Below are 16144 nucleotides of genomic sequence, written 5' to 3'. Positions count from 1 at the left end.
CCGCTATGAGGGCAGTCTGTTTCCCAGAGGGAACCCATTCAGAGGTTTCCTTCAAAGTTTTCCCAAAACCAAGACAGCAAGAAGCAGAGGATTGACCAGCAGCCCAATTAAGTCCTTCCAGCAGCTGCTTCCTTGGTTCTGCCTTCCAGATTCCCGATCCACTTCATCCCTGGCCCCAAGTGTCAGCTCCATTTGGCCCTGCAAACATGAGGTACCAAACATGATAAATTTTGTAGCTCCAGAATCCCAGTACCTGCCATGGTGCCGAAGAAGAACTAAAAGTCCAATAGGAAGTAAAAACACTTGCTGAGGCTGAAGGAGTAGTGTCCTTTGGATGTTGATGAAGATATTGTTGGGCTGTGTTTCCTAGGTCCTGTGTGGATAACCATGGTGGAATGATTTGATTATTAAGAGAAGCCTCTGCCTGAATTAAGGTACAAGCAAGGCCATATTCCAGAATCAATAGTACAGACGTATTTAGTAGTAAATGTGATCAAGAGATAGAAAGGAATAGGAGGAGATGGGTGTGGTGGGAGGGAGAGCTGAGATGGACCCCGAGGTGGGTTTGTCCCGGACGGGCCCTCCCTTCCTGCAGTGCAGTTGCACAGGGTCAGCTGCAGCTCTGGTGCTGCATCCCCCCTGGGATTTGCAGAGCAGGAGGGCAGGGAGAAGTGTCTGTGTGTGTGTGTGTGTGTGTGTGTGTGTGTGTGTGTGTGTGTGTGTGTGTGTGTGGTATGAAAGGCTGGGAATGGCTCAGAGCTTCTGTCAGAGCACTGATGGTGGCAAGGGCAGTCAGGCCTCCTGCAGCCCTTGGGCTCTGGGGCAGCTGTGGCCTTTGGAGCAGGCGCGGCAGGGCCCTGGCTCACATTGGATACAGCCAGGGATGCTCCGTGGCAAGGCTCAGGGCAAGGCTGGCCCTGCAGGGGAGCAGCTGGGGGAGGCCTGTGCTAGGGCTCTTGCTAGGAAATGGCACTGGGCACATGGCACAAGTCCAGGCTATTTCTTCTGAGGCACCTGCCAAAACCTGCAAAGACATCTGTACTTTCCTTTGCAGAACACACCAGCACACCAGGCAGCTGCATCTGGCCTGGGACACATACCTGGCACAAGATGCTGTCTGTCTTGGTACCAAATTTCAGCATGTTAAATATTTACACCTTGCAAAAGTTAATCTCAGGATGCTTTGAAGGATTCATTTCCTTGTGGAGGGAGTTTTTGTCGTGCAAAAGAGCCAGGTGCTCAGGCATTGGTGTGTCAGTGTTGGGAATTGGTGTCTATCATTCCCATTTCCACTTCATCTTGGATTTGTATCATGAGCTCTATAAATTTTACTTTGGTTAACTTGAGGGAGAAAGGGTGTAGAATTTTTTCTCTCTGTCAGCAGCATTAATGTGTTTTGCCCTCCTTAGCAGCTGATGTGGTTTGGGATTTTGTTGTTGCAGTTTCAGAGATGTATAGAGTTTACTTAATGGCTGCATTACAAATGCCTCAGTTCAAGACTCAGTTTTGTAACAGCTGTCCACTAGAAGAATCAAATATTATCATTACCTCTGCTTTGCTGTTAGACAGGCAGATATAAATGTAGCTCAGAAGTCCAGCTCTGTGCAACCAAATCCATAAACGTAGTCCCTGCAAAAATGAATTACAAATGGATTTTCAAAAGCAAATGTAAACTTAAAAGCTTTCCCTATATTGAAAGAGAATATAATTCAGTGATGTTTCTTCTCTTCTTGAGGCTGTGGTCATTGCTGGTCCTTTAACATTTGAAATGAGTGCCAGTGTTTCCTAAGTGTGCTCTACTGCCTAATGAAGACAACCTCTACTATGTAAAATCTTAGTAATTAAGTGTCATAGAAATGTGGCAGATTTCTAGAGTCACCTGTCTACATTCTCTTCAATCACTTGAACTTGCATGTAGAAACAGTGAGGGCCAGAGGAACTGACTCAGAGCTTGGGGGTCTGTGCTTGACATTTGCCATGTGCTTGGTGTAAAACTACACATGTGGTTTAATAGAATAGGAACACATTAGAATATTCACTTAGAGTTCATTCAGAGAAAAATGAACTAATTTTTTCCATTAGAAAATACATAACCATAGTCTCCTTGGAGCACTACAAGGATGACTTCAATGCAGAGTATGAGGAATACCAGGATTTACATACTCAGATTGACAAGATCAGCAGGAATTTCAGATGGTTTCATGAATAGTGGAAGTCTCTGAATCGAGGCTCCAAAGTCTACCAGGTAAAGAAGGACAAAACTGTGAAGGCTGTGCTTCATCACAGCAGGGTTTTGGATCCCCTGGAGCTGCTCAGTGAGACAAATGGAAACTGCGTAACTGCCATATGTGCTAAGTCACTGCTTTGCCTGGGTCCGAGTTTTGCAAGACGCAGCCCCAAACCCGCTGTTTGAGGTGTCTGTGGACAAACAGGAAGGTGAGATATGTCCCAAGCAGAGCCTCAGAGCATGTGCTCCTTGTGTTCCCTATTGAGAGGCTGAATTGCAGATCTTGGGTGATACTGGGAGTTGGAGATTTGTTTTTGTTAACCTCCCACAAGAGTGGTGGTTCACAGAGAAGAGGCACAGGAACAGAGTCAAGCAGAGGGGATTTTTAGTGTTTACCTAGGTTTGCATTTTATAGTGGTAGTGAAACATTCTTCATGGTTTTTTTCTTGAAGATGCTGCTTCATCGAATCCTAGCAGATTATCAGCAGTTACAAGAGGTATGTGTGAGACCTGACCTGCAGGGCCATGGTTACTGCTGAGACTGGCTCAAGGCTTTTTTTAAATCAAAAGACAACAGATTCTAAATTCTGCAAAGATGCTTGCATGCCCTAATTTTCTTTTTCTTCCTCCTTCACAGGGTAGCCCCAGCTACTCTGAAATTAAGAGCAGGTGCCAGTAGCTCCACAAAAAGCTGTCCCATATTCAGAGCCAAACATCTGAACTTGACAAGCAGGTAGTGGAGTCCTGGCACCACACTTAGGCTTCAGCCTGATCAAATCTCTGGCCTTTGGATTTTTATTTCAATTAGAAGATTAGTCTTTGAGCCTTACTTAAGTTAGTAATGAACAGTTCTGTTAGCACACAGCACTGAGCAGTTGAATATTTGTTCAAAATGTAGGATTCGTTCAAATATGTTTAGAAAGTTTTAGAAGTTGATAGAAGTTAGTTTAGACCTTTAAAAATAAAAAAAAATGTTCCCTGTTGATAACTCTATCTCTCATTGTTTATACAGCCTTTGGAGTGGCTTTCTTCAGGTCAATTCTTTTCTTCAAGCCTTAGGTTTGTTCATTGAAATAAACTTTTTCAGTAGCGGGTGGAAGCCAAGTACCTCTGCTATGAAGTTGTGCACATTTTAAGAAAATATTGCGGCAAATTGAAATTCTTTATGATGAATACAGGGGTGTTTTCTGAACATTCTTATAGTTTAAGTGCTTTGCCTTATGCTGTCAAAAGTGTAGAAGTTCAGACAATCCCCCCCTAAATCACCTTGCCTTGGAGGGTTACAGAGGAATGTGTACAGGCTGCTCCAAGATGTCAGCTGAAACACCTCCCAGGACTATTTGTAGACCTTGGTTTCACCTTGTCAGTGAGCCAAGGAATATGCAGATTTTGGCAAGTCTTCTGTAAAACACATAAAGAAATGTTGCAGTCAAGGTACTTCAGCAGATTTTCAAGAGCAATTGGTTGAATCTGTCCATATGCAAACTCTGGCAGTTTTGTAGTTTTCTCCAAAACATGCTCTTCCAAACACTCTTTCCAGAGTGACAGTCATTGATTTGTGCACAGACCTATGGGGTCTATGAAGTTTGGTGTCTAATCCTTTTCCTAAGTTTCTTGCTGTTGATTTATTCAGCTGACAGAGTAGAGGTGTGGCCAGCAATGCCATAACCTTCTTTTGGGGAAGTGTATGCAACTGACTGAGGGAGGACAATATTTGGGAACATTCAAAGGGTCTCTGAATGCCCTTTTCCCCTTAGGGAGTATTTTAGAACTTCCTCAATTGTCTCCATACCAATGGTGTTGAAGAATTCTTGGAGCCTTTTGTGACTGAACATCTGTACCATTATCTAAGCCTAGTTCCATCAATGTGCTACTCATCATTTCAGAGAACAGAGACAGGAAGAGAGAAGACTGTGATAATCACACCAGGATCATTTACACGACAACAAGCTTAGAGCAGGATTGTTGAAAAGGATTGTAGAGGAGGAACGAGACCACAATTGTAAAGAAATAAAGTCTCTGGGACTTGAAGGTGCACTGTGATTTGACAAGTACTAGTCCCACCACAACAACTGATGCATTGCCTGGGAAATTTCAAAATGGCAAACTAAAAACACAATAAAAAACTGGTGTTTCAGCCCAGATTGACCTGAAACCACCCAAATTATAAAAGCATTTTCACACCACTGTTCACAAGAACAATTCTGATGGCACTCACTCAGATGTAATCCAGCCTAAAACATCAAGACAAGATCACTGCAGACCAATTTGAGTCAAATGTTGAGATTCAAATAAAATGAGTAAAAAGGCAACTCCAGATTGTTAACAGTAAAAGTTGGAAGCAAGCAAGAAATGGATATATTTGATGTAGCAACTTCATGTCAGCTGGTGACACGGGCTTTGTCAGCCCCTCTGCTGTGGATGAGCTTTCCCCTGGGTGAAGGACCCCACAGCAGGGCTGGTCTGCACATGGGAGGATGGGTGGTCCCTGAGCCTCTCACCAGAGGCTTTCCAACACAGCCCCAAAGCTTCTCTCTATGCCCACCCTTTGGGGTGAGGCTCTGTGCGAGCCTGGCAGCTGATAGCCTTGTGGCTGTTGTCTCCTGCCCAGAGGTGCTAAGCTTGTGCTTGGTGAACGTCCCAGTTCCTGAGTTTTATCTTACCTTCATTGTGGAACAGTCCAGGGCCTCACTCCAAAGGCCTGTTCAGGATATGGTGGTATTATGTGCAGCTATTGTAATTCAGTCCTACAAGTCCTTCAAGAAAATGTTTCAGTCAAAAATTAGAATATTTCAGTCTCTGACACACGGTGATCTAGAAAGGAATCCTCCAGATGAGTTGATGTTTCAGAGAATACCTTTATTTACAATGCTACTCTATAGTTCTTCTCTACAATCCTACTCTCTAATGCTACTCTGCATTCCTACTCTACAGTTCTACTCTAACATTATAAACTGGCTGTGGAGTAAATGGTCCAGATGTGATTTTGACAGTCTTTCTCAAGCACCCTCTTCCTCACAGGAATGATCAGTGGCACCAGGCAGGAAGTAGGGTTGACTGATGCCACAAATGGATGCTGCCTACAAGAAAGAAACAACTCAAACAAAAAACAATAAACAAATAAACCAGCAAACAAAAAAAACAAGAAACCCCCATGAACTATGACTTTCCAAATTCAGCGCTTCACAGGCTCAGTGGGTATTCCTGTGGTCCATACAAAGATGCACCAAGAGGTGCAGCGGGGACATGTGCACCTCAACCTTCATGTGCAGGACCTTTCCATCGCAGGCAAACCCGTCCCAGAAGGGGTTTGCAGCTCACCCCGGCCCGCCCTGCGGTGCCCGGCCAGCCCCGGGAGCCGCCCCGCCCGCGCTGGTCCCGCAGCCCCGGCTCTGCGGCGCTCGTCCCCGCCAAGTCCGGCCCGCGCCGGGGCCGCGAGCGGGGCCGAGCGCAGCGCCCCCCTCAGGCCGCGCGCCGCCGTTGCAGCCGCGGCCGTTGCGCCGCGGGCGTTGTGGCGACAGTCGGCGATGGGCGAGATGGCGGAGCTGCCGCTGCCCGCCGGGCTCAACGCCGACACCTTCCCCGCCAAGCTGTGGCGCCTGGTGAACAGCCCCCGCGTCGTGTCCGTGCGCTGGGACGGCCGGGCCCAGGGGCTGCTCGTCGACCGCTGCCTGTTCGAGCGGGAGCTGCTCAGCCCGGCCGCCGCCCGGCCTCCGGCCCCGCGCACCTTCAGGGCCACGCGGTTCCGCAGCTTCGTGCGCCAGCTCTACCGCTATGGCTTCCGCAAGGTGCCGGGCTGGCTCGGCTCGGCTGTGCCGGGCGATGCCGGCGCCTGGCTCCACTACGCCAACCCCTGCTTTCGCCGTGACCGCCCCGACCTGCTGTTCCGCATGCGGCGCCGGAGCGCGGCCAACAGGCAGCGGCTGCCGGCGGGGCGGGAGGGGCGCAGGCGCCCGCCCCGCGGCTCCCAGCAGCCCCCCAGGGAGGGGCCGCTGCTCTTCCGGCGCCCGCCCTGCGGCTTCCACCTGCTGCACGGGGAGCGGCCGCTGCCGGCCCGGCGGGAGGGGCCGAGCCGCTTGCAGGAGCTCTACGGGGAGCGGCCGCTGCCCGCCGAGCGGGAGGTGCTCCGGCTGCCGCCCTGCCACTTCCTCGGGCTCCACGGGGAGCGACCGCTGCCGCTCGGCCGGGAGGGGCCCCCCAGCCGCTTGCCGGAGCTCTGCGGGGAGCAGCTGCCTCCGGCCGAGCAGGAGGTGCTCAGGATCCAGCCCTGCAGCTTCCGGCAGCTCCACAGGGAGCAGCAGCTCCCTGCCTCCGGTGAGCCAGGTAGGAAAAGAATTGTAGCCTTGCTTTTCCAGAAGGTCATGAAAAGCGAGCGCTTGAAGTATTTTTCAGCGCTGCTCTGTCATTGTGAGACAGAAATTGTCAAGACTGTTAGGAAGGGGCACCTAGAAGGCCAAAAGATTCTCTGCCTGGTTTTCCTGTGTGCTTCCTGCGATGTTTGATCCAAGGCAGCCATAGAGCTCTGTGTCCCAAAGCCTCATTCTGGAACCTGACCAATGTTTTTGGATTCCTGCAGCCTCCCACCCAGGCACTTCAGCCGTCAGTGTTCCACCTGGTAGTGCTGGTTGTGCAGCATCGATGGCCTCCAGCTCAGCACGGAATGCACCTGCGGAAGAGCAATCAGCAGCGGCAGATCTAGGCTTTGAAATAGAAAAAATGATTCGGGAGATCAGGAGATCCTTGCCTCAAAGGTCTCCCTCTGCTCAGGTAAGCCCATTGGATGGGAAGAAAAGGGGCTGGACTAGGAAGCAAAGGCTTCTTGAACTGAATTTGTTTTGTTATTGTATAGCTATCTAATTATTCTAGGTAAGGTAGGATTTCTAAAAGGAGAAGGATGAAAAAGTTTTCTCTCTTAGTGAGGATGAGAGGTGTGAGCCTGCGCTGGCCACGTTTGGTTGCTCCTTTTCCTGGGAAGAATGCCTCGTGCAGAGGCAGTTGTGGTGATGCTTTGTAGGTTCTACCAGGCTTTGTTTGTTGGGAAAGAACAGAAGAGCATTTGAAGAAGGGCACTGAAGGCCAATTGTCCCTTGCAGGGAGGGGCACGCGAGAGGTGCCTCTGCTGCAGCAGCAGATGTGGGCTCTGCCTCTTTGGTGTTGGAAGGCCCAGGCAAAGCAAGGGCTGGGCTGGAGCTGCTGCAGCTGCTGTGTGAGCCCTGCTGTGCGTGTAGGTGCTCCCAGAGCTGTGTTTGGGGATGTGCTGGAGCTGCAGCCTTCTGTCCTTTTGATTGACAGATTCAGTCTTTGCATTAGGAATCCCATTTCTCTGAACTCTTCCCCAACTTGCCTGGAGTGTTACAAAAGCCTTTTCACAGCTATTCCACGTGTTGTCCAAAGAATGGCTCTCTTTCTCTTGATGTGCTGATCCCACTGGCTGCAGTACATCTATGACTGAGGAAGGGCAGACTCAGGACAGGGAGCGGGATTTTTTAGGTTTTTCTAATATTTAATTCTCCAGTGGGATGTCGTTTGTCTTCCATAAACTCACACGTAGCACTTTTCAAGAGAATTTTATTCTGCACTAAAAGGAAACTTTGTAGGCTCTGAACCATCTTTAGAATCTTTAGGATTCTGATGGGCAGGCTATTGCAGAAGAGGCGGGTTGTTTTTTACTTTTACCCTCCAGATTTACAGATTTTTGCCACTGGAAAATCTGATCGTGGAAATACCCTAGGTCACTAAATGTTTGCTTGTATCATACGTACGGGGCAGCAGCAGAAGGCTCCCAAAAAGCACCAGCTGGTGATGGATTGTCTGAGCGTTTGGGTCGGGGGTGATGAGAGTCCCTGGCAGAAATGTGTGCTTATTGTGTGGGGTTGCAGCACAGAGCCCTGGGCAGTGCTGGGAGTGAGTTCTGCCCTTGCCTGTGGTGTCAACAAGGAGGGTCCCTGGCTCTCTGCTGGCTGATTTCTTACAGCTCATGGGATAAGGCAGGGTCAGCACCTGAGGGCACGTCCCCTCACTTGGTGTCTTGTGTTTTTCTGTGTTCATGTTTTGCCTCAAAGGTCATTTTGTGAGAGCTTCAGTTTCACCTTGGTCACTCAAATCCTGAATTGAAAATGCTTGTCATGTGAACCATGTGGGCAGTGTTCCCCCCTTGTTCTCCATGTCCCCTGGGAGTGGGGAAGGAGAGTTCCTGTATCCCTGATGTGATTCCAAGAAAATAGTGAATGATCTTTGGGTTGCTTTCTTTCTGTTTCTCTTTCAAGGGGAATATCAATGCTGCCCCTGAGTCATCAGGAGAGGACGCTCTGAACAAGGCTGCAGCAGAGGAAGCTTCATCTGGCACCGAGAGCTGCGGGAACAGTTCCCCAGAGCGTGAGGAGCCTGGTAAGGAGAGAGCCCACATTGGATTAGGGAGGTGTGGGACAGCTGCTCTGAGCCTGCCTGTGACAGGAAGGGAGATGAGAAGAGCTGAGTTCTTGTCTGCAGGGTTGGTGTTTCTGGGTGCCTTTAGATCAAATCCTGCAGTGACACAACCTCCCTGAGCCCTGCCCTCCACGCTTCTGCAGAGGCTCTGACACTGAGTCCTCTGCTGGGGCAAGAGAGCCAGGAGTAAACCTGACCTCGTGGGAGTTGTGTCGCCCACAGGCCAGGTGTCCCAATTTTGTGCTGAAGTCCATGGATAAGTTTGCTGTAGGGTGACAGGGGAAGCCAGTCTGAGCCTGGCCCATGAAGGAACAGGGGCAGGAAAAAAGAGCAAAAAGTCAGGAGAGAAGTCCAGATCACTGACTAAATGTAGTACCAGTCTGCTGCTATCTTTCCTGAGACAGAAGAAAAAAAAACAAAAGGAGCAAAAGATCAGAGGCCAATCAATTGAAAAATTGCAAATCTATTGACAAAAGGAAAAGCCTGAATGACCCCAAATTAGCAAGTCCTGAGAGGACAGAGGGAACATTATAGATTCTATCTTTAGCAAGCTGGTGCAGCCTGCAGGCCTGGAAGGGAGGTCTTTCCCTGCCAGCTCTTCCTGCCAGAGCTGATGGTCGAGTTGGAGCAGCTGTTGCTCAGTGCAGAGGGCAGTTGGTAGAACTCAGCTCATGGAGCTGGTTCCTAACCCAACTCACAGCACCTTTCAGCTTCAGCCATTTCAGTGAGGACTGAGGTCTCTGTGTCAGCACAGAGAAAGAACAAGGCTGGGCTTCCTTGTGGGAGCTGAGACTGTTTCAAGGTCTCAGAGGTGCTATTTGCACTATGAGCTCTGAGACTTTATCAAGATAAATGATAAAGCTTTCAATGCTTTCCACAGTTTTGAACACTTGGAAGGATCCATGCTCTCCGAAGAGCAGACTTTAAATTCCAAGTGAGAGTCTGCCTTTCAGACTGTCTTGAACAGTCCCGGATAGAAGGACAATTGGTGCCCAAGGGAAGTGTGCACAAGGGCCAATATTAACTCAGTGTTCCCTTTGCTTCCCAGATCCCATCTGATCAGCCTCTCCAGAAGGGCTGCCCTGTGTGGCAGGAAGAGACAGAGGAAAGGCCTGTGACCATCGGGCAGGTGAAATCCCTCTGCCAGTAGACATGTTTGTTGATATTTAGAGTTACAATGATATAGTTATACATTTATGTTTCTAGATCTATATAGGTGTATTTATATGTCTATATAGTTGTATTTATAGATCTGTATAGTTAAATTTATATATATAGTCGTAGATATGTGTCTTTTTATATGTGAATGTATAGTTCTAGATATGCCTAGATGCATTTATACATATCTAGAATAGCATTTACATATCTATAGCTATTTTTATAAATAGACATATTTGTATTAATATTTGGGAGTTCATTTACAAAGCTTGATATCTGTATAGGTGCAGGTCTTTTCTTAAGCTCTTTCCCCCCTGGCATGCCGATTTTTCATCTCTTGTCTTTCCCCTGTGCCCCCTGTGTCCCCTCCTCCTGTACTGTGTCTGAGCTGGCGGCCGGGCCGGGCGGAGCAGCAGTTCCAGCCCCGGGTGTCCCTGGAGAGGTGGGAGCTGCCGGTGGCCCCAGGCACTGTCCCCTGAGGAGCTGCTGAGGGACGGTGAGACTGAGGGGACTGAGGGGGCTGAGGAGGCGGTGACACTGAAGGGACGGTGACCTGGAGGTGCTGCTGGGGCTGAGGCTGTGGGGCAGCAGAGGGCAATGGTGGCACTGAGGTGACAGGGAAGTGGCACAGGCTGAGGAGGGTGGTGGTGGGGCCAAGGGGACGGGATGGCTCAGAAGGGACTGAGGGGGGTGAGGGGACTGCAGGGCTCAGAAGAACCTGAAGGGGACTCGGGGTTTGCCGAGAGCATGGCGGGACTGAGGGGATGGAGGGGGCCAGCAGGGAGCACAGAGGGCTGAGGGACTGCAGCTCTGGCAGGCCTTGGAAGCCATTGCTGAGCCTCCACTTGTGCCACAGCCTCAGTGAAGGCCTGGAAGACAGCAGGAGCACTGACAGGAGGCAGCAGGGAGGAGCTGAAGGGCAGGAGCAAGAGGAGCGAGCAGGGAGCTGCTGCTGCCCCGCGAGAGCCTGGGTGAGGGCACAGGGCCGGGGAGGCAGGGTGGGGGTGAGGGTGCCGTGGGCTGTGGCCGTGGGCACTGCCCGGCGGGGCAGGAGCGGGCCCTGCCCGTGCTGGGGCTGCTCAGCGCAGCTGCCCCGGCCGGCACAGGGGCTGTCCTTGGGCAAGGCAGCTGTGCCGGCAGGGCCCGGGAGCTGTGCCGGCTGTGCCGGGCTGCCGGGGGCTGTGGGACAGTCCCGCCGCGGCTGCGCTCACCACAGCCTGGCCCGCTGGGCCTGCTTTTTCTTCCAACCCTCCTGGGGAGGTGCTGAGGTTTTCTCTCCCCTGATGGAAGGGCAGGTGCTGCCAAGGGAAAGGGCCTGATCCTGACTCCGTGTTCCCTTTGCTTCCCAGATGTGCCATGTGCTGTCCCTGTCCAGGAGAGCTGCTCTGCACGGGACGAGGAGACCGAGGGAGAGGCTTTGGAGCTGGGGCTGCTGGAATCCTTCTGCTCAGGGTCCTTGTTCAAGATAGATGGACTTGCACATAGACTTGGATAATTATACAGATATTTATATATGTCGGTTGCTATTTGTATAGCAGTATTTTTATACGTCTGTTGTTTTATTTATGGACCTATGCTGTGCATATGTGTATGCATATGCATACATATATGTTTGTAATTGCATATATGTGCATATATGTATCTGAGTATACATGTATGTTGTCCTCTCTGTTTTTAGTTTTATTTCCTATGTATTAGCTGTGTTGGTATCTCTTTGTATAGACGCAATTATAGGTATAAGGCTCTTTCAATAGGTATATTGGTATTTGCATAGGTATATATGTTCTATGTTTGTATGTATAATACTCAATTTCTAGATGTCATTATATTTACCTATGTATCCATTTGTATAGCTATGTATTTGTATTGATGAAGTTATAGGGATATTTAGCTTGGCACAGGGATATTTTTAAATTTATAGATAGGTTTGTTTTATATATGTGGTTTTCTATATTGTATCTAATATGTAATACTTAATCTGTATTTTTATCTGTATACCATTATAGTTTTATGTCCATTTATACATATGTATATATGTATTAAATTAGTTGTATTGAAATGTGTGTGGAGTTGTAGAATGGTATAGTTTTATCTATTTAGAGAGGGTATGTGTATTTTTGTATTTCTCTATGGGCTGTACACTTGTAGTATTATATAGTAAATTAAGTTGTTAAATACTTAATTGATCTTTGAGTGTGCTTATTTGTTGTGGAGGTTGGCAATAAATTAAGTTTTTTGTTAACTGGATTTTGTATATATTTCCATAGCCTTGTTGTCCTAATGTAATAAATTCCTTTTTTTAACCTTAACTGAGATTTGTATAGTTCTGTATTGTCAGCACGAGTGTCACAATTTGTAATAAATGACATTTTTCAGCTGAAATCAGTGCTCTTGTGTATTTGTCAATAAGCAGTGTGGCTGCAACAATCTGCAAGAAATGACATTTGTCAGCTGAGATGGGTGTTGTGTGATTCATGCTGTCCAAAGCAATGAGCAGGTGTAAAGGGGATGATGCTGGAGGATTTTGATTGTGAAAATCTCCAGCCGTGCCCAGCACATGTCCCACGTGCACTCAGGCTGGGCAAGGAAAGGGCAGATTTGGGATGGCAGCAGAGGCACACGTTCACCAAGAACTCCCTGCAAAGCCTGCTGAGAAACCTCTGGGAATCCACTGAGCATAGAACTTGTGCTCTGTGAATTTTCAGATCATTCCATTGATGTTTGGTTCTTTATATACAAGCATCCCTGTATATAAATACATATATATATATATATATACATGTAGGCAGTACTTAGTGAGCTGGAACATACTTGATTGTGGGAACTGAAATGGATCTTTCTATCTTTACAGAGGCAGCAGGGTTGTACAGTTCTGTCACCATCTTTGAACTGAAATTGGTCAGAGTATATAAGCATTGCAGTTGTAGCAATCTGGACTAAATTTCCCTTAGAAACTGACATGGACTTTGGGGCTCTTGTGGTTTCCATGCTGAGTGACCACATCAAGGTTTGTCCCTATTTCTGCACTGATCCTTATGCTTTGTGAGTGTGGGACAGGCTGTGGCAGCCAGTTCCTTACAGGTCTGTCAATCGGTGGGTAATAGAACCTGTCTGAGGTTATTTGTCTGTGAGTTGTGGTCCGTCTCTAGGACCTCCTCAGGCCGCACCCTGGCAGTGGAGTGGATTGAAAAATGTCACAAGATTATGACACATCCTCTTTCAACACGTATTTGCACTAAGCTGCATCCTAATCTTAGGAAGGAAAAGGATGGATTTTCTTTAGTCATGCAGTGTGGAATAAAAAGGTGTAGGAATAGCCACAAACTAAGCTGTAGGAACAGCTCTTTCCTACCACAGGAAAAGAGCTACATTTTTTTCTTAAAACACTTGAGTCTCCTTACTCTAATCATCTCTAATAAACATTAAGATAGACATTACTTTTATCCAAAAGCTGTGGTCATCCTCATGAATGACGTAGCACTCTGAATCAAGAAGAGAAGCTTCCACACACTACAAAGAGATTTGGACTGGTTTTAATTGCAGCTGCTCTTTGCTTTCAGACCTTCTTGAATGGTCACGCAGATCTCTGAAACAGCAGGAGCTCAGTTTTTCCTAGGTCTCTGTGGCCACAAGATTATCTGTGATGATATTCCAGGTACAGCTCTTTTCCCAGAGAAGTTTTCATGTAATTTTTCATCCAAATCAGACCTAAGCAAGCTTCATGAAATCGTATATGGAGGATTTCTTGCTATAACTTTTGGTTTGGTTTTGAATTTTACCAGTGCTTAGAGGCATTCTACTTGACTGCTCAGTTCCATCCCATTCCCACATGTCTTGCTGCTCAGTATCACTGTCCCCAGCTGCTTAGGAACCAGACAGCAAAGAGCTGACCCCGTTCATTTTCTCCCAGAAGAGGCTGGGAATTGAACGTGGGTTTGTGTCCTGAGCCTAACACATGGAGCACTCTGTGCAGGGCCAGCCTTGCCCTGAGCCTTGCCACGGAGCATCCCTGGCTGTATCCAATGTGAGCCAGGGCCCTGCCGCGCCTGCTCCAAAGGCCACAGCTGCCCCAGAGCCCAAGGGCTGCAGGAGGCCTGACTGCCCTTGCCACCATCAGTGCTCTGACAGAAGCTCTGAGCCATTCCCAGCCTTTCATACCACACACACACACACACACACACACACAGACACTTCTCCCTGCCCTCCTGCTCTGCAAATCCCAGGGGGGATGCAGCACCAGAGCTGCAGCTGACCCTGTGCTACTGCACTGCAGGAAGGGAGGGCCCGTCCAGGACAAACCCACCTCGGGGTCCATCTCAGCTCTCCCTCCCACCACACCCATCTCCTCTTATTTCTTTCTATCTCTTGATCACATTTATTACTAAATACGTCTGTACTATTGATTCTGGAACATGGCCTTGCTTGTACCTTAATTCAGGCAGAGGCTTCTCTTAATAATCAAATCATTCCACCATGGTTATCCACACAGGACCTAGGAAACACAGCCCAACAATATCTTCATCAATATCCAAAGGACACTACTCCTTCAGCCTCAGCAAGTGTTTTTACTTCCTATTGGACTTTTGGTTCTTCTTCGGCACCATGGCAGGTGCTGGGATGCTGGAGCTCCAAAATTTATCATTTTTGGTACCTCATGTTTGCAGGGCCAAATGGAGCTGACACTTGGGGACAGGGATGAAGTGGAATGGGAATCTGGAAGGCAGAACCAAGGAAGCAGCTGCTGGAAGGACTTGATTGGGCTGCTGGTCAATCCTCTGCTTCTTGCTGTCCTGGATTAGGGAACATTTGGAAGGAAACCTCTGAATGGGTTCCCTCTGGGAAACAGACTGCCCTCATAGCGGCCCCTCCTCCAACTGGTTTGGGAAAAGGTTTCCTTGGAGTGAAGTGGAAAAGAGGTGTTTATTTAACAGGCAAAGCAGTCCCCAGCACAAAAATGAAGAACACTAAACAACAAAATCTCTCTCTGCTCTGACAAATGAGATGACAAATTCAGCAGGGTCCCTTTTGTGGGGTGCAGCCCGGCTCACTCAGGCTGTTCTCAGTCCCTCCAGAGCTGGGAAATGCCACAGCCCAGGCCAGGCATTCTGTGCCACAGGTGCCAGATCCTGCTGCTCTTCTGAGTTTACCAGTCTAGAGCAGCTTCCAACAATTCCAAGAAAAAGGAAAATAACATACAGTCCAGGAAACTTCTCTGCCTCAGCTAGGCAAAACCAAAGTAAAAGCAAAGGAGAGCTCTCCCCTGCTGTCCACTGCAGACAACACAGTCTGTGTGTAAGAATGTGGGGGAGCAAGTGCAGTCCCTGATAACAAACTGTGCACCTCTTCACTCCCCCTTCACTCTTGGAACCAGTCTTCAAGTTGCAGAACTTAATAGCCAACCCAAAGAGAACAAACAACTGGGGATGCAAGCATCATAAAGTCAACCCAGGGCATTTGCTCATCACAGGGCTCATAAAGTCTGAATCTAGGGGCACAAAGTTTGTATGAGTTTCTGCACTCTTGTCAGAAGGAAAACCAATTCCATTCTAGAGGGGTTACTGGCACCAGGGCTCCAATAACCTGCACACAAAGTTGAGTGTTCCTCATTAAAATGACAAGATTGGGTTGGAAAGAGCCATGCACTTGTCAATTGCTCTTTGGCTCTTTTCAAAGGCTTTTGGGAAGCTCTGCACACATAAGCTCAAAGCCATCATTTCAGAGAAATGTTGAAGAATTATGAAAATAAAAAGATCTGGCATAAGGAAAAAATCAGCTGCAACAAGAAGGAACACTGAGGATCTTGGCAATCTCTCTTTGCTTTTCATCTGGTGTTTTGTGGCAAGTTTTTCCCTTATAGTCTTTGTTAGCTTACATTGCCACTGTATACACACTGCTCGGAATGTCAGCAGGTGGAGATTGTCATTTCATAGCTGAAATTGGACAAAATCGATACAGAACACTCCCAGTTCCATGGGACCGACTTAATCCATGGAGGTCTCACCCCAGCAGCAAGATGAGAGGACAAATCAGCATCTTAAAACACAAATGAATAAAATTTTCCAGGGAACCACTCAGAAGTGGCTACAAGCGCTTTCGCCATGCACTATTAAGGATCAGAATTCAAGTGGCTTCTAAGGAAAAAGTGAGCCCATATGAAATGCTCTGTGGAAGACCTTCCCAAGTTCCAATCCTGTCTAGAGACAATCATGTGATAGGAAATGTTAATTTAAGTCTCTGTGTACCACCTTGGGGAAAAGTGCTCTCATCCTTGGGAAAAGTGCTCTCATCTTTGAACAGCTTTCTGGTGTGAGCATCCTTGATGACTCTAGATGA

Source organism: Cinclus cinclus, chromosome Z (assembly GCF_963662255.1).
Source record: "Cinclus cinclus chromosome Z, bCinCin1.1, whole genome shotgun sequence".
NCBI classification, from domain to species: Eukaryota; Metazoa; Chordata; class Aves; order Passeriformes; family Cinclidae; genus Cinclus; species Cinclus cinclus.
The sequence above is the reverse complement of the archived record's forward strand: the minus strand, read 5'-3'. Positions refer to the sequence as shown.